The following is a 27,670-nucleotide window of genomic DNA, read 5'->3' as shown; positions in this document are numbered from 1 at the left end:
AGAGTAAGACCATGAGGAACTTAAAGCCTTACCCACAGAGGAAAGTTTGCTGTATTTGAACATGAGTCGTTTAAGAAACATACATTCAGTGTCCTTTCTGTGCAAATCAGTCTCTGCTCTGGTAGGGGGGCAATTTGGTCTCCCCGCGGAAATTTCATCTGCTCTTACACTAGCTCTTACCTTATAGTTATTACACAGAAATGGGCGAATCCAAGTTTTTCATCTCAAGCCTTAAGATGAAAACCTCACCTCTTTCCAAACTCTAGTTTTATATTCCAGAAGTACTTAATGATTCTGCTTGTGATCCATTTTTCATCAACTTGACATGCAATGACCGAGAAATTTGTAGGTACTTCTATGGGCACTGACAATTAATCCTTAAAGCAACACACTCGTGTTTTATCTTCGTTTTATGTGGGAAAGACCCCAAAACCAACCAACTAAACAAAGAGGTTAAGTGATTAGGAGAATTTCACACAGCTGCCATGTGGCATGTGGCCCACCTGCAAAGTGACACCTTGGTTTCCCAGTGCCTGGCTCTCTCCAGGACAGTCTCCCCGCCCCCGGAACAGAACTCCATATCTTCCTTAGGATGATTCTCTCCTGCCTTGTACTTTCGCTTTATCTTAAATTTTCTGGTCATTCAGACATACTCGTGTAATCTTATTTCATTCTGCTTCTCTCATGTCTCAAATATCCTGTTTGTAGAATAGTTCCTTTTAGAAATACTTCTGCTTCCATTTTCCTAATCTAAGCTATTATTTCATGCCTAGATTGTTGCAGTCTCCTAATTAGTCTTATCTCCTATCTCATTCAGTTTGATTATGTTAAATAAGCACTTGAGTCCTACTGTATACAAAGTACCATGCGAGAGAATGCAAATTTTTTCTTTTTGGGGCTCCTTTACAGTTACCAGGTTGAAGTGCTATTTCTAACATATTTCCTTGCCCCAGATCATTGACTATCATTCTTACTACATGGTATCTATAATATTACCTGGTGTGTAAAACCCACTGGCCTTGCTCTAGTCTGCCTTTCAGCCTCCCCTTCTTCCCCAAGGTATTTTTCAGCATAAGCTCTCTGCTCCTGTCCAGAAATTATGTTCAGTTCCCTCTTGTTGTGCACAAAATAGATGCACTGACTCTGTGCCTTTGCCTCATTCACAGTGGCTTCTTTCATCTCTTAATTTAATTCAGCACTTTAATTGGGTACCTTCTATGATGAGGAACTACTATTTAGTAAACAGATGAAAAATTTTGCCCTCAGAGTTAGAGGAAGTTAGAGACAGGCAGTAACCAACAAATGTTAAAAGTGAAATGAATCATATATTCTCTCAGGGTAGGGTCGGTGCTATGGCACAAAAACATAGAAGCTTAGGAAAGAATTCCCAGTGCTGAAGTGAAGATGTGTTGGTTATGATTTCAAATAGGTGAGGTCCCATGTTAAAAGACGGTATTTGAGCCAAGACTGAGTGAGGGAGGGAGTTAGGCACCTGGAGAGCCAGGGGGAAATATTCCAGGCAGAGCAAACAAGTGCTGCAAAGGCTCTGAAGTCGAAGAGTTCTTGATGCATGTGAGGACCACGAGGAGGCCAGTCTGAGTGAGCAAGGAGTGCAGCAGCAGGGGGCAGGTCAGGAGGTGACAGGGGCCAGCACAGAGGGGGGTCTGTGTACTTGAAATGGGGCCTGGGGAGGCTTTTGGCTTGAGAAGTAACTCACTTTTTAGAGTTAGTTCGGCTGAGTATATATAGTCTTCAGGGGGTTAGGGTAGAAGAAAGAAGACTAGCTTGGAGATTTATTGTAATCAAGGTGGCTCACACTGTGGGTGTGGCCATGGAAGAGGTAAAAAGAATTTGGATTTTGATGTCATCTGAAGAAGAGCCAACAGATTTTCCTGAGGGAGTGGACTGAGAGGGGACGTAAAAGAGAGAGAGGGAAGTCAATATTGAATCCATGATTAAATCCTAACGTGTCATTTACTCTGTATCATGTGTGCAGTGGCACTCAGTCATATATATGCAAATAAATACCTTTTAGGAACTCATAAACTGAGAGGTGAGGCGTGACATAAACTTACAAACGTTAAAGGATAAAAGTGTGTGTGTAGTATCTTCTCAATAAGATTGCAAGTTCCTTAAATATATTTATTAACTCTGTAGACCTTCTTAAGGTACTATTAAAGGCCAATAATGGTCTTATTTCTTTAGTAATGCTAAATGCAATTAGAGGCAACTTTAATGTAGTAGATAAGTGCACAGGCTGTGATGGAAACTAATGTATCCAAACCCTAGTTCTGTTATTTATTTGCTGCGTGATCTTGAACAAGTTACATAAGCTATCTCCTCCCTGTTTTTCTCATCTGTGAAATGATGATAATATTCTCATAGGTTTTACTATGGTTGAGTAGATGACCTAATACATACAAAGTACTGAGAACAATGTTTGGTATATAGTAAATACTCAAATACTGTTTACCATTCCTAAGTAAGTGTTCAGGAAAACGTAGTTAAAAGAGGATTAACATTTGGAGTGACTTTCCTCCCTTAAATGCCCATGTTTAAAAATCTGCCAAGTTTGCATGGATAATGTGAATAATAATGTCTATAGTTAGCATTGCTTTCTAGCTGATGGTTAAAAAACACGAGAAAATTGTATTCAGACAGTGTGATTAGCTGTCTCTCTTTAGGGGTGGACATGGAGGCTGGTCAGCATCCCCCCTGGGGACGTTTGATTGACAGACTGGCAAACAGCATTTAAATACCTAACAGAAAAAAAATCAATATTTTCTTATTATTTTTTAGCTTAAAATGTTGAATGTGTATTAAAATGAGAAAAATAATTTTCAGGATAGATACGACTTTCTTAGTACATAAAAGCAAGGAGATCACATCAAGAAGGGAATATTATTTTTTTGCCCCAATACAGGAAATTACTATTTTTCCCTGCATGTTTATGTTTTGATACCTAATATCTCCCTCCTTTCTTTCTTTCTTTCCCTCCCCTCGTGTGATGGTTTTCCTTTCATCCCTCATTATCAGCAACTAACTCAGCCTCCAAATTCAGGAAGGAGCCCTGTGTTGCTGCATGGAACTCGTGCCAACGTCCTTTAGTGTCAGAGGTGGTGTGAGGAGCAGCTTCATTCTGCTTCCATTGTGCCTGGTACTTCAGCGAGGCACTCGCTGGGGGCTGTTTGAGCTCCGTATTCCTGATCCCATTTTATACATCCTAGATAGCAATGCAGACAGTGTCTGTCAATGAATAACAGGTAAATATTGAACAGGGAAGCCCTTTTGATTAACTTTGTGGATCATTATTCGAAAGTAGCTTGCAGTCGGACCAGCTCCATCACTCACGATCATAGCACATGGCGTGGGGGTCACAACATCGAGGGGCTGGTTAGAAAGCTGCGTTTGCATTCTTTGTTCTGTCCCTGGTTTCATGTGGCGCTGGCCTAGTTACAGCTATGCAATAAGCCAAAATGGTGACAAACACACCAGGAATGCAAGATATTTAAGGTGAGGAAGCAGAAAGAATGCTCAAGGGGGACTTTGTGTTATGTAGATATAAATAAATTAAAGCATACTTATAATTCTTATAATAACTTTTTAAATTATATAACAGTATGGGTGCTCTTAACTTTTTATCCAGATTCAGAAATCTTTTTCTCATGTGAAAAATTTAGGCAGTTAGGGAAGACTGAAAATAAATATTTGATCTTACTAGTGTGTGCTGAAAAGAAGTAATTTCAGCACCTGTTCACTTTCCTAGATTTAGTCCCTACCCCTTCATAGGCACAAGCTGGCTCCACGATACATTTACCCAGAAGGTTGTTCTAGAATCAACTTGCTGCTTATTAAGTGATTCTGGTGCAACCACTGATGGTGAATTAATGGCTTGTTATCATTTGGAACAACACCATTGTCATTATTAATATTTTTGAGATTCCATCAAAGAATATGTGTGTGGAATTTGGTAAAAAGATAGATGGGGATGAACAGAAAAGATAGCCCTCTGCTCTCAAGGAACATTTTTAGGTCAACTCTTACAGGGTCACAAAGAGGTACAGGTAAACCGTGATTATGTTGCTCATTCATTTTTGGGAGAGACCCGATTCAGTGTTCAAACAGGCAAATACAAAATGTTTTCATGAAGTTGATGTTTTACAGTAAATATTTAAGTTGAACCTTTTAATAATTTTGAGATGTAGGAACATGCAGAAAACTAAGTGCAATAGTTAAGATTATTAAGACGACCAATAACAGAAATGGAAGTCTACTTCCTTCTTAATTCTAGAGCAGTGGTTAAAATGTAGACACTTCATGACATTTTAAATGGATAATTACAACATTTTAAATTTACTTAATTAGATGGATTAATGCCATTGTTACTTGCTGTTTAACATTTATGAACCACAAAAGTGACAAAATCTATATAAAGAATATTGGATGGAGTCTTAATTTTATGTGTCACATAGTGTTAAGCCCATATCGCTGAGGCAAGATAACAGCCAAAGAATTAAAAAAAATGTTATTCTGAAAATTACATCAGTAAGAAGTACGATATAAAGTGGTTATGCTAACTAGAACTATAAACTCTAGGTTAACATCATATATCTGAGGGAGAAATTCTATTTCAACATCTTTCTAAACAATGTTTCAATCTTGCTTTTAAATAAACAGTGGAACCTTAATATTCTTACTCTTTAACTGTGACGGTCGTGACTGATGGGTGGGAACACCTCCTCCACCACATGGAACAGGGAAGGGATTGAAAATTTCGGTTAGAAAACCTCTTCAACTAGACAAGTATTATTTACGAGTTAATGTCTTGGAAATCACTGCATTATATTTTGAAATTTAGATAAACCTATATATGCATGCCAAGTACACAATAAATTGAAAGTAGCGCTTAACAAATAGAAAATGTCTTTATCATAGGAACGCGCTGATGACTTACGCCATTTAAAGCATGGGCTACTGTGCCCATCCCTTTCCCCGGGAGGCCCAGGATCTAATTTGGATTAGGTTTCAAGCGAACATGTGTTAGGTGGTCCCATGCTCACCCACCCCGCAGAACTACAACATAATTTCACGTAAATCTTCATTTAGGCCTGAAATAGAAGGGGTACTACAGGGCAGGGTGGGACTGGCAGGGCCACCTGGAGATGCGCATGCGTGGCACAGTGTCCAGCAGAGCCAGCATGTCTGGGTTTCTTCAAATCACAGTTTGTGAGTTCATCTCTCATCGCTCTCTCTCTGGGACCAGCCCCTTGGCACACAGTGCTATCTGTGCATGCCTATTTGTTACCCATATTATACTTGACATTTTAATTATAATAAAAAAGAAAATTCAAGAATATATACATAAAATTAAATACACGTACTTCAATTTTTAAAATTTTCTAATAGTTTCTACAACCTAGAAGGTGGTTGATGTTATATTTATACCACAACAGAAAATAGAGAGCATTGGACAAGGGTTTTTTAAATGTTCGTGACATCATTGCTGGCTTTTAATATTTCAATTTAGTTACTAGGCAACTTGATGATGTTTTATTTGGGGAAAATGGAATATATTGGGGGAGGATGTGGTAGTTTTAAGAATTATTTGGCTTCATTCAGAGACGAGTATTTATTTTTCAGGGAACGATTTATCTTCATTTGTGCGAAACCATAGCCACTCCTCAGTCTCAGGGAAGTTTCAGGCCATCGAGGGAACTGAGATGTGCTATAATTCACTGATACAATAAATATTTACTGAATACCTGCTGAGTGGCAGGCACTGTCCAAGGCCCTGGGACAAACAGGACATCCAGAGCCCTCCAGCATGGAGTTTGTATTTGATTGAGGAGGGCAGCATATTCGCAGATACATATAAGAGTAAAAGGTAGCGCTCTACAGTATAAAGGAAATTGGGTCAGGGCAAGGGGCTGGAGCATGACAAGTGTTTTTTTGTTTGTTTGTTTGTTTGTTTTTTACAGGACAGAGCAGCTAAGTGCCTTGAGAATGGTATAAGCCTCTCAGTTCTCTGTGAGTCCAGAAGAACAGGCCATGCAGGCCTGTGGGGCATTGGGAGACTTCTCAGGGCCCATAGTAGATGGGAATGAACAAGCCATGTTTGTACATGGCAGAGGGTGGAAACCAGAGTTTGTACTGAGGGTTGACCAGAAATAAGAAGAGATGAGATTGATGTGGCCTTGAAGGAATTTGGATTTGGCATTTTATATGGTTTCAAATACTAAAGTGGGCTGAGAAATTAGGGAGGATGTGCAATTTTTATAGCCTCTGTGTGTGCCTGGAGTGGCTGAGATGTGTTATGAGCCTGTTATGATACTCAAGAAGTGAGAAGTCTACGTGAATTTTTTTTGTTTGCACCAGCATGGACTATTTCAGAGTTACTGAGTGGCTCTTATGCGAGCTTGGGGCTGGGTAGAGGGATCATGTGATCTTCTGACTCATGAGAGTGACTTACAGACTGGGGATTTGGAGAATCGCTGTGTTAGGTCCAGTATGCTAGCATAGTTTACACGATTACCTACATCCTTCAACAGGAATCAAATACTTTGATTTGTAAAAATTTTATGTATTGCTAGAGTACCAAGAACTCATGAGGTAGCAAACATTTTTTTGGACATGAATAGACAGCCAAAAAAGGTTCATAGATGGGTTAATTATAAGAAATGGCCACCATTTAATTAATATCTGACTATATAAGAAACAAATACATGGTAACATTATAGGACAGGTCTGGAAACGTAAACGAGCGAGTGAGCTTCAGCTCCACTTGTTAGTAAATGCTGCCTGTGAATCAAGGTGCCAATCAAACAAAACACGTGCATGTTACAGATGATGGTGCAGGAATGACAGATGCATCATTTCCTAAAGACAGGCAACTGCGTGAGAACAGCTGTGTGGGTGGGTTTGCTCGTGCCAGAGCCAGCTCGTGTGGCGAGTAGTCATGTTTGGTGGCCACCATGTTTGAGGTCAGGCTTGTCATAACCTTTTTCTCATCTGCTTATTACAAACTGTAACATTCATGCTCAAAATATAATACATATATTTTGCATTCACATATTGATTCTTACCTCCTAGATAAATAATAGGGAAGGAAAAAATCCCATTTTAATTACAATTTCCTTAGAATCTGTAATTGAAGTGCTTTATTTTCTGCTTCAATATATAGGCCTCTCTCTCAAGACATTCCATTATGTAAGATGAGGGTTTGCACCTTGTAAATCATGAGGGTATATTAATTATCAGAACTCGAGGACCCGAGGGGTAACCCAGTTTTTTGTGGGAATTCTGACTTAACTATTTTAAGGTTTTGTGTAGTTATTGCTACAAATTGTACTTGAGGTCTAAAAACACATTTGGACTGCCAGGATCTTCTTAAAGTCCTACATTTTCATCAAGTTAGATGAATTTAAAGAGCACGTATGAGTGTCCTGAAAGGGAAGCTGAGTCTATTATTAGCAGTATGTTAAGCATTTTTGCCTGTGCAATTTTAAAACATTTTAATTCCTTTATTTCAAAGCCGTATGTTCTTAACTTCACAGGCGTTATGTGATTAAAGTCCTTCATAACCTTCGTTCATTCCTACGGGCGTATCCTACGCATGTTACCGTTTTTCTCTCCCTTTCTCAGGAAGCCGACAGCACCGCTGCACGACGAGGCTGCGTGCTCCCAGTGGGGCTGCCACAGGCTCTTCGGTCCACCTCCCAGGGGTCGCAGGGACACATTTTCCAGAAGCTCCGGTTGGGCCATAGAAACACTTAGAAAGCTGAATCCTTATGCTAAACCCTGGCCTCGGAGCTGGCATAAAACAGAGAATGCACAACTATATGTTAGTTTAATTTTTCTAAAATACTTGTTTAGGGAGGGAATGATACCATGGGTAAAGGCGGTGGGGGAGAGTGTTGCAGATGGAAGGTAGGGGGTGGGCAGGGCAGGGGAGAGTAATGGGGGAGGGCAGGGACAACTGTAATTGAACAGCAATAAAAAAATTAAAAAATAATTCCACTACCAAGGCCATAGGCCAAGAAAAAAATAAATAACTTTACAATTTATTAAAGGTTTAATAAACTGTATTTACAGAGTCCATAGCAATCTACGTTTTATTTAGCATCTGACATTTTAAGATTTAGTTTTGTATTTTCTTAATCAGTAGACTCAGATTGAGTTTTATTAAAAAATTTAACTCAAATTTTAAACGATTCATAATTTTATATCTTTTTCTATAATAATCAGCATTGGTCTTTAAAATTCCATGCCAATGAAGTGAGCACACAGTTTTCATAAACAATATGCATTTTTACATTTTCGATACTCCCCAGCAGACTGGAAGAACCACGAGGAAAACCCCCGCGTCATTCCATCGCTCTCTCTCCCTCAGCCCTCCCCCTAAACCTCAGTACAAGGGTCTCTGTCCCTTGTCATCAGATAATTCACAATGAATAGAGGTTGATAAGCAGAAATAAGACCTCCCATCCCAGGGAAAAAAGTGTAGGACTGTGTAGAGAGTGGTATAGGGAGTCCTGTGTTAGAAAGTACAGAACTTTATGATGACAAGTCACCTGGAGCCGTGGAGCTGGGGAATTTTGTTTTCCCGCAGACCCCATGTTACCAATTACATACCGAAGAGTACAGACTTCTTGTTAGTTGAGAAAGGAGATGGGATTCATTTACTAGGTTATGTTATGGTATTTGTTAATGATATTTGCCTTCTTAAATTGATTCAGCATAATCCTTACCATGGCTTTCCTTCATGTCTGGAAGACATATAGATAATGTGGTACTTTTATAAAGCCTTACATGGCACCAAAAAACTTATTTTTGCCTCAGCTCCTCAGAGCAGCAAGATTATATTAACACAGACTTGGGAATGTTGAGTTCCCATAGGGCATGGAGTGTGGCCGATATGGCACGACTCGCCTCCAACAGTTGTTTTAACAAGATATCCTTCACACGCAATATCCTGAGCTGACAGGCATAACAGCGTAATGCTAGCAAGAAACACTGTTGGCAAAATTCTTGACTTTCATCTTTATCTGATTAATCCAAAGCAATATGTTCCTTTCAAAAAATATTTTCAACTGAATATACATGCCAGATACTTATTTTTAAAATGTCTATATAACTTTATAGAAACTATTTTTAGTGTGTGATTTTTTTCCTACAAGGATTTTTCTATGTTCATTTGAAAGCATACACAGAAAGATGTCCAGGACTTTGGGTGTCTGGTATAAAGAGGCTTGATGCTATTTACTTATTCATGTAACAAGTATTTATTGAGCACTTACTAAGTGCCAGGCACTGGGGGTACAATAGTGGATCAAACAGCAAGGGTATGGGCCCCTGTGTTACATACATTCCTATGGGTTAGCAGACAAGAGTGGATCAATCATAGGGTCTATGAGAAGGGGATTCAGGCTGTGGAAATGGCCACAGTGGGAAAGTGGCCTGAGGAGACCCAGAAATGGGCTGGGGTTTGCAATTTTAAATGAGGTGGCCAGTAAAGTCCTCACTAAGAAAGTGACAATTGAACAAAGGTTCTAAGCAGATGCTATCATTTGGACTTGAATCAGTCCCAGTCAGCTGATTGCATTGCTGGTGCTCACTGTCTCCAAGGATATCCTTTCCTGTGCCCTGTATTTGAGTGTTCTCTCTGATGCCTAACATTCATTTTATTATATTGTATTGTATTTTCTATCCTCACCTGAGGACATGCATATTGATTTTAGAGAGCGGGGAAGGGAGGGAGAGAGTGAGGGAGAGAAACACAGATGCCAGAGGGAAGCATTAATCAGTTGCCTCTCGGACACGCCCCATCTGGGGACCAAACTCTGATGGGGAATCGAACCTGTAATCCTTTGGTGTATAGGAGGTCACTCCAACCACCTGAGCCACACTGTGCAGGGCACATTATCTCATATTGTGGAGGGAAAAATGTATTCTACAGAACATCGAGCTTTTTAGGTGAAATGTGCTGAGAGTTTTTTTTTTTTTTTTTTGAGAAAGCTTCCATAAATATCCCAAACTGCACCTTAACAAAAAGTTTTTGTAAATGTTTAAAAGTGTAAAAAAAAGCTTTTCCACTCTAAAAATTGTATTTTTACTAATTTACTAATAAACACTTTTCTTCTACTTAGCACTTTAAGAATTGATTCAATTACAGTTTACAGTATCTTAATGGTGTTTTAAAGTGAGTTGGTGTGGCTTTGCTCAAAACATTGCACATATTTTTGCCCCTTTGCCTTCAGTTTCTATGAAACATATCCTTTATTTTTACTGCCAGAATGCTCATTGAAAGTGCATGTAGAACTATTACTTGGATGATGGAACTGCGACTAACCAGAGAAATACTAGGTGTACATTTGCTTCATGAATCCAAGGATAGGGTTAACTGAGCACCTTTTCATTAGCAACATGGAGGTAGTTGTAATTTGGCTCTCAGCTTAGAAATAAAATGAATTTTTCTGTCTGCTCTGAGTATGAAGGCTGCATAATGAATTGGTTCCCCAAATATTGTGATGATTCTTTCTCTGAAGAGGTGCCTGCATTGCTCTCTGTGGTCATCATAAGAGTAATCAATCAATTTAGGACCATTGGGAAAAGTGCACGTTCACATCCTACCAAAAATTAGAACCATGTCAACCATAGGTTTCTAAGAATCATAGACAGTCAGATACAGGTTAGGAAAGAGATAGCAAAACAACAGAATTTTTATCAAAGGCATTTTCTCTATGAATTAAATAGCCTTAGAGTAACACAACCGATACAATATTAAGTCTACTTATATTTAAGATGGAGTAGAAAGGAATTCTCAGAGAGCAAACTGTCATTCCCAGCTTTGCGCCCTTGCTGGTGGACGCCACATGAAAACAGGGAGGAAGATTTTTTTTTTTTTGTCGGGAGTAGGCAGTCTCGCATTTCTCATGTTTCTTAACCAGTACCATTTTGAAAAATTACTTTAGGATAAGGATTTCTCTTGTAGAGGAAGATTTAATATTAGAAAATAATTGGGAATTACACCAATATTTCTAACAAGTTGTATGAGATCTCGAATGATATTGCCAAATGTAAATGCCCGACGGCCGTTCTGCTGGTAATACCGGCCTTCTCTGTGAGTCACAAACCCCAGTGTGCATGTGCTAGCAATTGCGCAGGCGCGCTCAGACTCACAGGGCCAGGGGACGGCTGAGATTGCTTTCTTCTGCGCCCATTTGGGGGGTCACTGCCAGTACTGTTTTTCGCAGGAGGGAAAAGTAGTTATTTATACAGAAAATGTGTTCTTTTGTTTGCCAGGTTTTTGCCCCTCCAAAGTAGCACGAACTCTCACATACACATACCTTATAGGTGCGTATGCTTTCAAGGTTCACTACTTGGAATTCTGAATTGTGCTCTTTCTCGAACTGGATTTTTTCTATATGCACAGCAGCACTGGGCAGTAATGATTAAAATTTCTTTTAGTGTTTCTCATCCACTGGAAAGTTGCATGTTCTGTTTCTGGGGAGACAGGGTGCAAGATCAGCATTTTGAATGGGGCATGTGGTCCAATCTAACCTTTTATGTGAATAAAAAGAGACCCCAATACACTAGTAACTACACGTAGTTGGGAAATAAGTAATAGCAGAGAGGAGAATGGATGTGTAAGTGAGCACTACAGTGAGCTTTTGCACCGATCAGAACAGCAAAGTTCAGGGAAGAGTGAAATCAGTGAAAATTGGAGAAAGGCTTGCTAAGAAGAAAATAAAACTTGTTCACCTCGGAGGCCTGTGGCCTGGGGCACACACTGGAGATGAGACAGCCACATGAAAAAAAACTTGGAGGGAAAGTTGGGCACAGTGTGCCCACATTCTAACAGGCTGCTACGTACAAGTGACATCGCGGGGAAAGCCTGTGAGGCCTGAAAGGAGACACTGCATGTGGGTCTCCATCAGGAGGCGGTTGCAGTCCTCACGAGCTTATTTTATTCCCTTTGCACTTTAGTTCTTGGTGAAGCTTTGTTTAACAGAGAAAGTATTACCATGTTTTCTTTTTGCCTGCTTTTGCTCTGGGAATACTGTTTCCTGAAGTGTTTTTCACAGGCTGTGAAGAGACACTGCTTGAAAAATGGGTGGTGGTTTGGTAAACCCTGGGTGAAAGAACGCTAACGGGCTTCTTTACCAGTAATGCACATCACTGAGGAACGGAGGCACGCTGTGAGGTTCCTGGAAGGGAACCGTGTCGTGTGGCATTTCCCTGATACATTTGTCCCCAGAACTCTTTTATCTTAAAGTGTTGCTAATGGGAACAGTGTTTCTTGGACCTACGCATCAAGTGGTGGGTGAGAAATCACTGCGATCCCTTCAGAACTTTAAAAATAAAAATGCAAAGTAGTCAACACAGACCTATAAACTGAAATCTCTTCCCAGTTTAAGAGGAGAAGAGGCCAGCTTTCTTTTTTTTCCGGTGTATTCTCAAGTACTGAGCTATACGTGAGCCGATCAGCCGCTGACCAGGAGGAGCTGGTCCAACTCTCATTTTAACTGGACACCTTGTATGTTGTATGTAAGCATTGTTATATGTTCCTGCTTACTGCAAAGAGATTGCTTTGTGCACAGACTTTTCCCGCTTTGCCAAGTGGGAAGGAATCATAGCCCCCTTGCCCCCAGCTTGTGGCCCATTTGCTTAGCTACTGCATGATGAAGATGGTCTCCCCAAACCCGCACGTCCCCTGGCTAAACACTGTTGCACCTGTGATTTAAGATTGAGGATTACTGCTGTCCAGGGTTAATTCAGCTCCTGGCGCGACCTCTTTCTGTCCTTCTCCCTTCTGTATTTATCAGAATTGGGTAGCACTTGTCTAGTTTTGTGGCCAAGGGGAGCCACCTCTTTGCAGCCCTTGGTGTCCATGAATCAACTTGTATTGAACCACTTCATATGACAATCCTTGGGGTACACTTGTGTATTTGGGGTTGTTTTGGTGCTAGCAAAATGGAATGCTCTAGAGGGCAAACTTACACTGTTACCTTAGGCTGATTTATAGGACTTTTTCCTGGAAGGCTGAACTTGAAATGATTTCTCTTTAAAGATTTATTAAAAGATCAATTGTCCTCAATGAGTGGTCATGCCAGTGAGAAATAAACACTGTTAACACATCCATGGAAAGGAGAATTGTGTTATAAATACAGTTGGTCCTCATTGAATAGCAGTGACTGACTGGTTTATGGTTGGCCCAAGAGAATCAAGGCGAGTCCTATGAGCATTGGACTGACTGAAAATTTAAAAATGCTTGGATCTCCTTGTGTTCCTTGTAAGAATCATATTGATAAGAAAATCTTGACCTGTATCCCATAGAGGCATAGAAGGCCACAGAGGGAAGGCATGTATGGCTGGAGTCAGTTTAAAAAGGTGACAGCGCTAAGGTGACTTTGGCAGGCCATTTAGACTTTATTTCAGTGAAAAAAAGAAAAATAAAATAAAATCATATATAGAATGACAAAAAATCTAGTTTTTATGAAGACCTTGAAAGTTTGATTTCAGAGCATTTTGCAGGCCCTATTCAGTTTGCTCTCTTTGTACTCTCATTTCATCGTAATGTATTCTGCCACTTCTGTTTCATTCTGTTGATTTATATGAGGTCTGTCCAGAAGGCATCCAGTGATGTAATATGAAAAATAGAGACATTTATTAAAGAAGCTACAAGAAACATTCTACATAGGACAACAACACCTCAGTCCCCTTTGAAGGAGATACCTTGGGACCTCCCACAGTTCTCTCAGTTGCTATCATCTGACCTGTTGTATTTTCCTGAATCTTATCAACAGTCTGAAATTTCTTCCTTTCAAAGGTGATTTTAGTTTAGGGAAAAGCCAGAAGTTGCAGGGCACCAAATCTGGACTGTAGGGGGGCTGAGTCACCTGGGTGATTTGATGTTTCACCAAAAAACTCTGCGTGAGATGTGTAATGTATGAGTGGACATGCTGTCATGATGAAGCCTCCACTCACCAGTGGCCCATAGCTGTGGCCTTCTGAACCATTCAAATAGTTTCTGCAGAGGAATGTTTAAGCTTAATGCAAAACTTGATGCAGATTCATTGCTCTACTTGCTCAGTCATTTTGAATGTGATGGCCACACAGTACACATGCTCACTCAATTGTGTCTACCACACCCCTGACTAGTACAGTGAAGTCATTGTTCACACATGCACATTCCAGTCCACTCTCCTTGGCTGCCAGGTTACATGGCTATCATGCAAACTGTTCTTGTTGTATTAACAATAGCTGGACTTTTTCTGGATAGACCTCATATTTCTTTCTTGTAAATGTTATGTTGTAAAATTTAAAAGATTGGAATGAGTTGTATTTATTAGAATCCCAGCATTTAGTACTAGACCGCAAACAACCAGTTACTTCAGAAATGACTCCTTAGGACAGGCAGTGTAAAGCAGTGGTTAGAAACACGAGCTTTGGGGCTGACTCAGGTTTAAAATCTCAACTCTGCTGCTCCTTGTTTCCTTTCTGATGTGGGGCTTGCTGATGAACCTTTTCAGACTGTTTTTTCTATCAGTATAATCCAAGTAATAAGGCCTGTCTTATAGTGTTGTGAGGTTTAAACACTGTTGTATTTAAACACTTAGCACAATATGCTGTGTATTGTAAGTTTACAATACTCTGTAAGCTTTAGCTGTTATTAATCAAAGTAACTTTGCCTTCTCTCCTCTAGAGCAGAGGAAGAGATGAACTATTTGCGCAGTCATAGGAGGGTAGAGGTAAAGAAAAATTTGGCCATTAGAATTGTGTGGCCAAATCACTGAAAATTCACCTGGAACGTAATAGAAATAGCAGTGATCGTGGCAACTAAGAAAGTCCCAACTTGCTTCAGAAGAGAATTGTGTTCTTGAACTGTGGGGCCAGTGGGAGTGTGCAGTTCCTGGCCCTCTGCCTCTCTCTCCTGGGCTTAACGTGCCACAAGTTCACTTCCATTTAGAATGTTCCCTGGGAGAGAGCGGGTGATGGAGCTCTCTCTCACTTCCCGAAGAAGTGGTGCAGAAAGAGGGTGTGCAGGTGGTGGTTTGAACAAACTATCGTACAATACATTTTGCTTTAAAATCTCAACACTTCTTATGTGTTAGTCATTCTTTCGTTGAGAAAAAATGGCCATGTCTCCAGTTTTACTCTGTAATCAAAATACTCCTGAGCACAGAATCCCAGTGCATTCCCCAATGTGAGGAAACACTGTGGGACCCCAGGGTTTCTAAGGAAGGATGCTAACGTCTGTTTTTAAAAATTTTTGTCTTAATTTTATTCATTTATCTTTAGAGGAGAAGGGAAGGACAGAGGGAGAGAAATATCAATGTATGGTTGCCTCTCTTGTGTCCCCCACGGGGAACTGGCCTGCAACCCAGGGATGTGCCCTGACTATGATCTCTTAGTTTGCAGGCCCAGGCTCCATCCACTGAGCTACACCAGTCAGGGCTGATGCTAACTTCTCTTTATCTCATTTCTCTACCCTGAGCAATTGAGTGAGGAGTCTGTCCTCTTCTTTTCTTCCTGGATGACCACTGACAGTCCCGGAGTGATATTGTCATTCCCTTGAGGTCATATAACCAAAGACAAAACTAGTTTTGTGTGTGTATTTTCAGACTTATTAGCCTATAATACCTGTATCGAATTGACTTTACTTTTCATGCCATCAGTACCATCAACAGTTTTGATTAAATTTTGTCACTAATAATGTTTGGTTATACTTATTCATAAAATACATATCTGAAGCCATCTAGAATTTTCTTTATGTGCTTGGATCTATATTACATGCAGATTTGGGGGGCAAGCCATGTAAGTTTCCTGGTTTAGTAAGAATTTCTGGGAGGTCAGTCCAAAAGAAGGCGTGAGTGTGAGTGAGGGCAGCATTTCCCCCCAATAATTAATGAAACCCAGGACAAGGAAAAAATCTCAGTTTAGGAATGGGTTATATTCTGTGAGTTAGGAAGTTAGTGGTTTGGGGTCCTAAAATAATTTTCCCACAAAATAGTGTTGTTATAGGTGAAGGTAGGCTGACCCATTAAAAGTATATAAAAAAATTCCTTGACATTGCCTACCCTGAGTCCCTTGGCAAGAATGTCCCGAGAACTGTTTTCTAAGGTTTGGAATATGCAAGGAGTGAGGTGTGTAGGAAAGAGGAGAGGCCCTTGAGTGTAGAGAGGTAATAGCCAGTCTCGTGGCAGTAAAACTGATGGACGTGGAGAAGGCCATGTCAGATATGCGTGGAAACCCTCTGCCTGTGTGGGAGTGTGTCTCACAAACACTTGGTCCTGGAGAGCACAGTGTTGATTCCTTGGGCAGGTACCCACTATTACAGTGATAAGAAAGCAAACTAGTGAAATTGATGGTAATGGCTTTGCTGTAAGATGTGAAAAATATTTGACACTTACCAGAATGTCGTAATGAAGCTGGAGGTTGCTTTCATCACTTGATTCTTCTACAATGTTCTTAGCAAAGTTCAAAGCACGTAAATATGAAAATTATTCTGTGCTGACTCCTCCCTTAGCTGTTTCATTGGTGTAAAGTTTAATGAGGTTTTTCTATTCTAAGATAATTATTTTTTTAAATAGTTTATTTTTACTGTATTTTCCCCTATTGCCATTTATTCCCCTTATACCCTCTTCCACCTCCACCCACCCGCCTTCACACCCCTCCCTCCTGCAGTCACCACACTGCTGTCTGTGCCCGTGAGTTCTTTTTCCTTTGTGTTCTATCCCTCCAGCCCCTTGCTCTGGGCTCTCAGCCTCTTGATCTGTGAGTCTGTCTCTATTTTGCTTGTTCAGTTTTTTCACTGGATTCCACATATGAATGAAATAATATAATTCTTAAGTTTCAGTTCTTTCCAGTGATGAGGAAGCAGGGTGAGATAACGTTATTTGAAATGGGAAACAAATCCTATATCGTTATTTGCTTATAAGATTATTTTTTGTTTGCTTATAGTCCACTTGTTAAGTTTAAAATGAAATCTCTGAAATGGTCTTTCCTGGAGGGAGTTACGAGAAGGAGAAAAAGGAGTAATTCTTTGTTCACAATCAGCTAATTATGCTTTACAGGCCCCTTCCCCTCAACTGTGTCATGGTCTTCCTCCAGAAGGGAAGGATTTCTTGGTCATTCTTATGAAACTCACTGGGATGCTTGGTTTTCCCCATTTACATGAGAAAATCTGTGCTCCCTTCCCATGGAATGATTTATCTGTAGTGGCCCCAGTAGGCTAGTTGTGTGATTAAGCCAAAAGGTTTGTGGATCTTTAATGCAAGCGGGATCCCTTTTTCTCCTAGCAGATTTATACCACAGAAATTGAACTATTAAAATATTAAGTATGCAGTTTTTCTTGTGAAAAGACATTTTATGTTGATATTGTTTCATTTTTTTAAATATAGTAAGATACAACACCCAGCACTGGTGTATGAACAGACATTTTGAACTGAATTCATTATCTTCTATTTTAGATTTATGTTGAAGTATTATTACAATTGAAAGTATTATAGTTACTTTCATATGAGTTAAAACTCAGCTGTAACAATTCATTGACTAAATATTATGATGGTAGTCAGCTTTCAGTTCGAGGTGTTAATTATTCACCTCATAATGCACTCATAAAAAAGATTTACCAACAGTCTCCTAGGAGTAGAAAGCATATTGTCTCTTGGCACATTTTTCAAACATGCCTTCCCTGCACTCCCTGTACAAGGTTAACACACTTTCTCTTCATGACATTCAGAAAGGCTGTAGATACTCACATGATTGGATGTGTCATGCATTACATGTTAAAAAATGATGTATATTTTTCTTCAGCTTAATGGTCATTGGAAGCTTTATTTAATTGGTTTTATGGATTGAAGAACATCTTGATTAATCAAATGCAAAAAATAATGTTTTTATTTGTATTAGTACAGCCAAATACATTCATGTGATGTTTTGTTTAATGGTTATTTTCCTTACATTCTTCTAATAATTTAAAATGTAACAAGTAAAATTTTTCTCATATTGTATTTGTACATGGTATGATATTATTACTCAAAAAAAATTTTTGGACTTCTAGTCTAGTATTTTGGATGCTGGTTTGAATCTGTTACCCAGAAATAGGGTCAGAGTCTCAAGTTGAATTGTCTTGCAATAGTCATACTGCAGTCAGATCTAGGTACGTGCTAGGGACAATGCCAAGTAGTTCAAAGTACAATGTCAACTCTAAAATTCCCATTGCCTCATGCTACCTTTTCTTTTTCTTGACTCCAAAACTTACCATTATTTTTTGTGGGGTTGCATTATTTAGGTACTGCTTCCCAGTTATTCAGAATGTTTTCTCTAAAACTGTCTTCTTTCGTTTGTTAATTTCAGACAATAATTAGAATGATTCTTCTTCAGTTTGGTGTGTATTCTTGTCTCCTTTACTTTTTTCTGAAATTCCTATTGTTGGAGGTTATTTCTTTTTCATTCATTTTTAAAATAGGTTCTTAGTGATGAATGTATTACCTTATTAAAACTTTATTCTTTGCTTCTTTACTTTTTTACTCCACTCAACTGGTCCAATTATTTTTCTTCCTTCTATTTCCCAGTTTTTAAATATTAATATCTCTTTCCTTTTCATTACAACTCATTTTTATCATGTTTGAAATTCTCTGCTTTTCCATGCAGTCTATCTTCATATCTACCTTTTTCCCCCTTCCTTTTCTATTATTATTAGTATTATTTAGCCACAGCTACCTTCCTTTTGTTGCCCAATTAAATTTGCAATTCCCATATTATTTTGTGGAGGACTCTGTCAGTCTGCCTATTTTCTGTAGTTACAATGCATCTGTCTTTGCTCTTTGGGTATGTACATAACGTAAACCAGCGTGACTACTCTGAAGTATAGGATTTTGTTTCCATCCCAGAGATTTTTAGGACACTGAGTCATCATGGGGCTAGATCCTCTTGTGGCACAGCTATGGCGACACAGTCTGGTCTAGTTCCCACAGGACCAGTACATAGCAGATCTGGGTGGTTCCTGATGACAGTGTGACCCCATTGTCCCATTACTATTAGTTACCATGATGGCAACCTATGGTCAGGGTTTGGGAATTCCTACAGGGACCCATTGTCTCAGAGAGGTTAACAATTCCCTTAAGATATTTGTTGTTGAGTTAGGGTTTCACTGATAAGGATTTCAATTATTAAATAAAGAAGTGGTAGAAAAGAACAAAAGCCAATAAATGTTGTCAAGGATAATCCCTTAAAATCTGAAATGTAGCTTTATAAATCCTTTCACCACTTTTTGCCAAGTATCCTCTATTTTGATATAAAGTGAATTCCAGTATTTGACCTTACAAGATTTCTTGTCATTTTGTTCCCACCCTTTTTAATGAAATACAACGTTCCCATCTCTTCTCTGATTCTGTCATATAACTGCTCCTACTTAGTATGGCCTGGTGAATATAGGCATTCATCTAGGGTTATTCCAAGAGTTAAGAGAAGTTGCAGATGAGGTTTGCAACATCTTTTAATTTGCTGATCTCCTGTGCATTGCAGAAGATTTGAGCATTCCCTGAAAATGCACCCCAGGGAATGGGGCCAGGGCCTCAATCTGAGTTGTCTCTCCACAGTCACTGTTCAGTGATAGCTGAGTTCACGCTATGAACAAAGCCAAGGATTTCCAGTTGCAATGTCTGTAAGCATGGCAAAAACGTTAAATGTGGCAGGGTAAACTGGATAAAATGATTATTACACTTAATCCTCTTCCATAAAAATATTTTAAATATGCATAGAATATAATTTATTATATAAGTGTATGTTAAATATATACCAACATATATTTAATAGATTAAAATTAGAGAGTCTAAGCTCAGTATTTCCCCTAGAATAAATTCAACCAAGTTAACCTACTGTATTAATTCGATACAGCATATTTGTTCACCGATATGTAACTATTAGTAATTAGGGAACAAAAAGTTAACGACTTTAGTGTAAATCACCTCATTAGTGTTAGAAAGTACTAAGTACCTCACTCACTGCAATGCAAAATTTTTAGTGATTTTTCTTTATTCACATGATTAATTGGAAATTCATTTATATTTGGTTAACTGTTTTAAAGTAGAATTAAACTTCTGATAAATAACAAATACCAGAAATAGTTTTTCATAGGGCAAAACTGTAAGAAAGCAGCACTCTATTGTTAATGTTCATAATGGTTGGTGGAGAGATGCAATTTTATGCAAATATTGGACCATTGTACACACTTGAATATACCTTCAAGCAAAGGGGTAAAGCGTGTCTCCTTGAATAGCCAGTAAAGTTCTGGAAGTTAGAAGGGTGCTGTGTCATTCTAATGAACACTTAGCATATCAACATAGATCAATTTTCTGGGCATTAGGAGTGTATTTTAATCTCTCATACACTCACAAACTTAAAAAATGTGTTTATATCCAGAGTTGTCTGCAGACTATAATGGCGTTTGTGATGACTTTAGTAAGTGCCTTACCGTTCTGGAGCCTACTGTGTTTGATAGCAATGATTGTATCCACCAGGGAGGGAGTTTAGAATGTGGCTACCACCAAAAACGGGTCTGAACTGGCGATGAGCAGTGCAGCCTAATGGATGTCCCATGTATAAAGCTAGTCAGCTGCCATACTTTTTCACACTTTGAGAAAATAAAATTAGTATGTTTTCATTCCTGGATGCAACTTAACTAAATTAAAATCTACTCTCTGTCTTCATGCTGCCAACTATGTGGACAATGCATAATGGCTAGTAGGTGGGAATTTAAAGGGATGTATTCAATTTGGAAATTATTCACTTTATGACCTTTAAAGAATTTTTGTGTTGTATGTGGTAAATCAACATGTTAACACTGAAGGCTTGAATTTTAAATCCCTGATCTTCCCTTTAAATTACTGGCCAAACATTTTATCTTGCTGAATTATATGATGAAAGAATATTAGTAGATATAATTATTAGCTTTAAATGAAATTAGGAATGTACAAATTCATTGCAACAGTATTACATATTGGAAAGCCTCCAAAACTGATTTTTGCTTTAAATTTTGATTCTTCCCTGTTACCACATATGTATCTTTTTTGTTGTTGTTGTGCAATGGATGTTTTTTCTGGAAGTTTTTTTACCATATATAGTTCTTAGAATTTGCAGTTATTCACACATTTCTAAAACAGTGAGTATATAGAATTGTGGAATTACCATTTTATTTCAAGCCGGCAGAGAAGTATTTAATGTGTTGGGACATTAAACAAGTGACAGAAGAGTTCCAGATGACCATCAAAGTGATGTTTGAAATGTTACAAGCCTGAGTTTATAATCCTCGAGTTTAAATTGCTTTGAGGTTGGAGGCTGTGCACTGTGCTCTGTACCTTTAGTGGTTGGTAGGTAGGAGTGCAATGTGTGTGGTCTGAGTTTGTGTGGACGTGATCTGCATTTAATCTGGGGAAATTAATTCCCTAAGCTGCTGGCAGGCAGCATGTACTTGTTAATTATTCAGGTGGATGACAAATGCAGAGCAGAGGTTCTCGCAAAGACAAAGTTTGTATGATGCATGTTCAGTAACTGATAGGCCTGACATTCTGTGGTGTCTTATTCAGTGCTAATCCTAAAAGCTGCCTGGTGAGATGAACGTGCATCCTCCTGTCCTCAGCAAAGGAGACAGAGATCTGAAAGAACTTCATTACGGCAGTAAATCCTGGGCTGCGTGGTATTCTTGGCGAAAAGGTATCTTGTCCGGATGAGTAACAGAGGCGAGTCAGGATGCTGGTGTGTGCTAAAGCAAATAGAGGTTTGCACTAAGGCATGGCCATTGTTTCTTTTCTGGTGTGAAGTTGATTCCCACATAATTTTATGGATCTAATGTACAAAAAGTAGGGACCTTCAAATTAAATCAGGGGCACGCCATTGACAGTGCTGTGGTTCACTGAGTTTTAAGTGGTAGGGAAACTCCCCCCTTTCCCCTTCTAATCTAACGTGGTTAGGTTTACAAAGCTTCCCTATGCCAGTATGTTTTATTAGAAGGAAAGATTTCCCATGGGAATCTTGACATTATCTTTTTAAAACTTTTAAAACTGTCCTCTCACAGCCCGCTGGCCCCCATTCTGCCATTGCCAAGTGGACCGTGCAGACTTGATTAGGTCCGCCGGCAAGCACTGCTTGGCTAGTTTTCGGACTTTAGTTGTCACAACTGAACTCTCCTGTGCGTTCCCTCCTGTGAAGTGTTCAGACTGGATTGATGTGCTGCCTAAGTCATAATTTAGCTAAGCCAGTTCTCTTTCCCAAAACTCAAGCTTGCTTTTGAACACTAAAAAGAGGCGGCGTGGTTAGTAAAAACCATGAACAAGGTTCGTCTTGAACTATGAATCAGTAGCTGAAGTTCCCAGCTGAGGTCTTGTCATGAGTCAAAGTTGTGGCCTTAGGCATGTGACTTTGCCTCATGGGGCCTCATTTTCCTCAGATGGAAAAATGATACAGTCGAACTAAATACATAACCAAATTTCTGTGACTAAATCATTTCACTTTATTTTTTGTCCTTGTGAGCTCATACCCATGGTTTGGCAATCTTAAAATACGCAGTTTGTAAGATTGAGAATTCTTTCTCTTTCAGGAAGTGTAAACATTCTAGAAGGCAGAATGTTTCATCACCTTCCATGGTGGTCATTCATGAGCAGAAAGTGTCCTCAGTGGCTCCTCTAAGCTTAGCTCTTTAGCTTGTTATCTTGGTGTTTGAGTATTTGATTTACTGCTGAGTAATATTTTAAATGTCACTTTGATCGTCATCTGGAACTCTGCTGACACTTGTTTAATGTACCAACACTTACGTTAACTACTTTTCTGCCAGCTTGACATAAAAATGGTAATGCCTGTGTATCACCAAAACCTTAATCAAGAAATAAAATATTACTTGCACCTGGAAGACACTCCCGTGTCCTTTTTTAGCTCTTTTCCTTTTCACTCTGAGAGTAATTTCTGTCTCCTGACCCCAGAGATTGCTTTTTTTCTAATCCTTGAACTTTATATAAATAGAATCATATAATTTTTATTCTTTTGCTTTTGACTTTTTTTGCTCAACATTACATTTGTAAGGATTAGCCACCTGCTTATGTATCATGAAAGTTTGTTCATTCTCATTGTTGTATAATGTTTCATTGAGAGAATGGACCCCAATCGATCCGTTTTACTGTTGGTCAGTGTTTGAACTGTTGCTAATAGTGTAGACATGAAAACTGTTGAACGGGCCTTTGTGGTGACATAGGTACTCACTTCTCTTAGGTATATGTATAATTGCTCAGACATACAGTGTGCATGTGTTTATCTTCTGTAGCAAGTTATTCAGTCTTCAGAAATATATAAAAATTCCAGTGGCTCCATGTCTTTGCCAGTTCTTGTTTTCTGTCTTACATTGTTAGACATCTGGTAGATACGTATTATATTGTGGTTTCAATTTGTAATTTTCTGATGACCAGTGAAGTTAGTATCAGCTTTTATTAAAAAAAAGACTGTTTAAGTGTTTTGCCCAATTGTTTTCTGTTAGGTAATATATCTGCCTTTTAAAATTAATCTACAGGAGTTCTTTATATATTTCAGATGCAAGTCTTTTTGCTGCATACAAATGTCATCTCACCCACTGAATCTCTCCTTTTCACTCTTTTCATTATCTGTGGGTAAACAGAAATTCTTTAATGAGGCAAAATTTATAAACTTTTTCTATTTAGAAATATTTGGGTCCTATTTAAAAAGTAGTAAAGACACTGAAATACAGAACAGGCTGACAGAGACCAGAGGAGAAAAGGGAGAGAATTTCAGGGGAAAGGAGGAAGGATTCACAGGAACAAGTATAAAGGACACATGGACAACAACTAAAGGGGGTGGAAATGGAAGGGAAATGGGCAGCACTGGGGGGTGGGCTGGGATGGGAATAAAAGACAGAAAACTGTACTTGAACAATAATTAAATAAAAAAATAAAAAATAAAATTACAGGGAAAAAAGAAGTTGTTGCCTTCTTTAGCATTTTTAAAGTGTTTACATGTATTTTCTTTTAAAAACCTTTAGATCTGCAATGTATCTAGAGTTACTTTTTGTGTATGGCATGAGAAGGGGTCCCTACAGTTATCTGAACAACCCAGCCCCATGCATTGAGATGGCATTGTCTTCTAGCACGTGTCTACCGGCAGTGTCACCTTTGTCATAAGTTAGGTTGTCATGAGGTGAGCCCAAGTCCAATTTTAACATCAGAATTTTGCAGACCATTCTTTCCCATTTATGGCCTTCCCATATATGGCATTACAGAGAGTCCGCTTATAAACGGCAGGTGTCTGCCTGACCCGAAGATGGTGGCCATGGCGATGATGACAGTGGTGAACACCACACACTAACTACCTACTTTGTGGTAGTAGTGTGCAGGGCACTTGGCTTATCAACTCATTTTAATACTCAAAATGACCTTTATGAGGAACCAGGTCTCAGACTTGTCATGGAGGTAGTAAATGGGCACAAAGTGGATTCTAGCCAAAGTCTAATTTCAAGGTCTATTTCAGCTTGAAATATTGAACTAATTAAACATTATATTACCTAAGACCAGGTCTATGCAATGTAAATTAAAGCTATTTAACTCTTAAAAAAAAATAAACAAGTTGGCTTATCGGAATAGACTTTTTATATTTTACCTAACGGTGTACCCAGGTTCAGACTCTTATGTGAGACTGATTTAGAAATGAAACCAGTGAAGGCGTGTCAGTCTGCAGTGGCCCCCCCTTTCCCTCAAGAGTGGTGAGACGTGAAAACTGGCATTTCATTCTTTAGGTTGTCTGAGCCCTGGACCAGCTGTGCAGTGTGTGTGCTGTGCAGTGGTGCCCAGCCACTGCTGGTAAGTGAATGTCAGTCCATGTCCTGGCAGCCAAACCCCACACCTGTGAAGATGTCTGTCTAGAGAAAGAACCTTGGGGGACTTTTTCTAGTTTACACAAAAGCCCTATAGGCAAGGTCAAGTCCAACTCAGCGTGGGTCCTCAAATTCTACTTGGAATAATGGAAGGTTCCCTGAGGGAGGCCCTGACAATCCGCTCACCTCTGAACTTGTAGTGTGTGTTGCTTGGCAGGTGAGCAAGGGCACCTCTGCCACTGGTCCCCACTGTGACTCTGCTCGTCTTTGGCGAGGGCTTCTGTATAAGTAATAATTCATATAAGGTTTAGTACCATAATTCACTTAGTATTAAATTTGCATATTTTTTACATACTTGCAGAATTCTGCATGTGTTTCAGGGGACTCAAGAACTGGAGAATCTACTCCACAGACCCTGTGAAGGCAAGGTTCAGAACCCTGGCTTTAGAATTCTGACTCACATGTAATCTGGGAAAAATGTGGTTTGAATGTGAAGAATTGACTCTAAGAATGAGGAAATTTAGAGTCAGAACCCGCCTTGTGTAAAAGAAACTGTCTTCTGTAAAAGAAACGACTTAAAATCAAATAATAACTAAGTAGTCTATATAGTTAGTTCAAGAAATGCACTGTAAGAGGACAAAGCATAATACAATAATGTGTAAGGTTATGTAAGGTGATCTGAAGCCAACCAGGGGGCAGTGGGGGGTCTGCTGTAGGGAAAAAGCAAAATGGGAAGAACTGATATTCAGAAGCTTTGTAATTAAGTATATGCTTACCTAAGTAAGTATCTAATAATAACCAGTTTTATACTTTTTAAATAAATGTGGAAAATCTCTAGCAGCCCAGCAGTAGCTATGTCTTTACTTGGCTTATACTCTAGGTTCTTATACTTGCAACGATTCGTGTCCAAACTTGGGAATACAAGAAATACTCGGCTAAAGAAATAGTCAAATTTTGGCAATCCAAGTTTCCCCCTATTTTGTTGTCTTTTATAGAAGGATTTGGTTTATGAATAATTATCCTACTAAGGACTTTCAAATATTCTATGGCAAGTATATGTGACCCCACATATCCCAAATCTGACCTGAGTCACTTTCGTCCCTGTGAAAATGGCTGCGGGGAGGGGGGGAGGGGTCACTGTTCTCAGTGAGTCTTGAGTCTTTTTTGGCCTGGGTTAAAGAAGGGGCACATTTTACAAGTGGCCTCCATTCAGGTTCTTTCCGATGAGGTGATTTTAAACATTTTGAATAGAGGCTTATAATGAGAAGGTAGGTTTTCCTATTTTAAAAATTCACTTCAACTTTAAACCACCAATTTAATTTCATTTCCCCTGGCATTCAAGGTACAAAGTTGCAGTAGAGAGACTTTCCTCTGATCCATTAATTAACCGAACCGCTCTTTTTGAAAAATTTTAGTTGCGACAATCTTAAGACTTAATTTTACTTGGCAGAAAAGAAGCTTCCTGATGTATGCAAATAATATCTGCAGAATCATTTCTTAATATATAATACATAATAGCATTTATTGCTTTACTCATAATAGAAAAACCTACTTAGACAATTGTACCTACATTTATATTACAAGGGGTAAAACAAAAATTTTGGTACAGGAAACTGTTTTTTTTTCATTTGATGTCAATTAAGAAACAAAGATAATGCTATTACTTTGAACATTTCAATTAAAGGAAAACGTCACAAATATGAATTATCTGGAAGATATGTCAGTTTGAATCAGTGAATGTTCTGGAACATAAATTACTTTTAGTGCATATTGTCCCCGGATCTAAATTTTACAGTATAAGCAATTAGGTTCAGTTTTAATAGATGTGGGAATTATTTTTAATGACACTAGAATACCAGCTAAAATGCCAGCCTCTGGTTTCATTGTATCTCTGCTCTTGATTATAGATCAGTGTGTCTGAAGTGCTGAAACGTGTGTTTAGTATGAAGGCAAATGTTTACCTCACTCTGTTTTTTCACATTATTACATAATGTGAAACTGAACTTCAAATGACCCTGAATTATCAATTATTCTGATTTACTGGGTTCTTTATTACATTTGAAGGGTCATCAGTAAGGTAATAAATTGTAATGCAGTGTTCCCAGTTAAGGAGTATTCAGAATCATGTGACTAATTCTTTCTGAAAGAGCTGGACTCTAGATCAATTTCCCCACACTTGCCATCACCACGCATATGTGCATACACACCCACAGGTGTACGCATGGGCACATGTGCGCACACATGAATACAAATGTTACTCCAGTGTTAACATTTGAGCATTTCAAATGCATACCAGTTTAAGCCTGTCTTTTTTCAGCCTCTTCTCAATTTCTAAAATGCCTTCTCATGTAAAAGGTAACTCTGTATTGGGACTGTTAGCAGGTTTTAAAAAAAGAAAAGCTGAAAATCCACATCTTAAAAAATATATATTTTATATACATATGTAAAATACAGGAAGAGAGAGCACAGGTGTATTTTAAACAAAGATTTGTTCAGTGGGCAACATACCAACAGTAACTTAAAAGAGTGAAATCCGGACAGAAAAGTGTAGCCCAGGGATTTGTTGATAGTATATGTAGCAATTGACAAAGTATTTTTAAAGGTCTTCAAAATTGTATCCTTAAACCTGTGTACACTGTTAGAAATTACATTTCTAAAGTAAATGCCTCGTGAGAGGATGTGAATGACTCCCTGATCAGGTGTGAAAAGCATTACTGGTTGAGCCTGTTGACCCTCTTAGTGGAAAAAATACCTACAATTAGAGCCAGACTTGCATTATGGGTTCTGGGCCAGTAC

The 27,670-nt window shown here is 38.8% G+C and overlaps 1 protein-coding gene and 1 long non-coding RNA gene across 2 annotated transcripts in view; one reads left to right on the top strand and one right to left on the bottom strand.

The window, feature by feature from the left end:
• Window positions 1-27,670, top strand: part of NPAS3 (neuronal PAS domain protein 3) — an 854,048-nt gene that overhangs the window by 122,415 nt on the left and 703,963 nt on the right. The window lies entirely within an intron of this gene.
• LOC118989918 (uncharacterized) lies at window positions 2,259-14,042 on the bottom strand. The gene is made up of 3 exons (XR_005067122.1): window positions 13,959-14,042; window positions 11,430-11,436; window positions 2,259-2,269 (listed from the first exon to the last, which is right to left on the bottom strand). It is a non-coding gene; the product is annotated as an uncharacterized LOC118989918 (long non-coding RNA).

This window comes from Sturnira hondurensis, unplaced genomic scaffold, assembly GCF_014824575.4.
Source record: "Sturnira hondurensis isolate 20B ecotype Veracruz unplaced genomic scaffold, ASM1482457v3 Scaffold0006655, whole genome shotgun sequence".
Taxonomy (NCBI): Eukaryota; Metazoa; Chordata; class Mammalia; order Chiroptera; family Phyllostomidae; genus Sturnira; species Sturnira hondurensis.
Note: the sequence above shows the minus strand (reverse complement) of the source record. Positions and strands in the feature narration are given on the sequence as shown.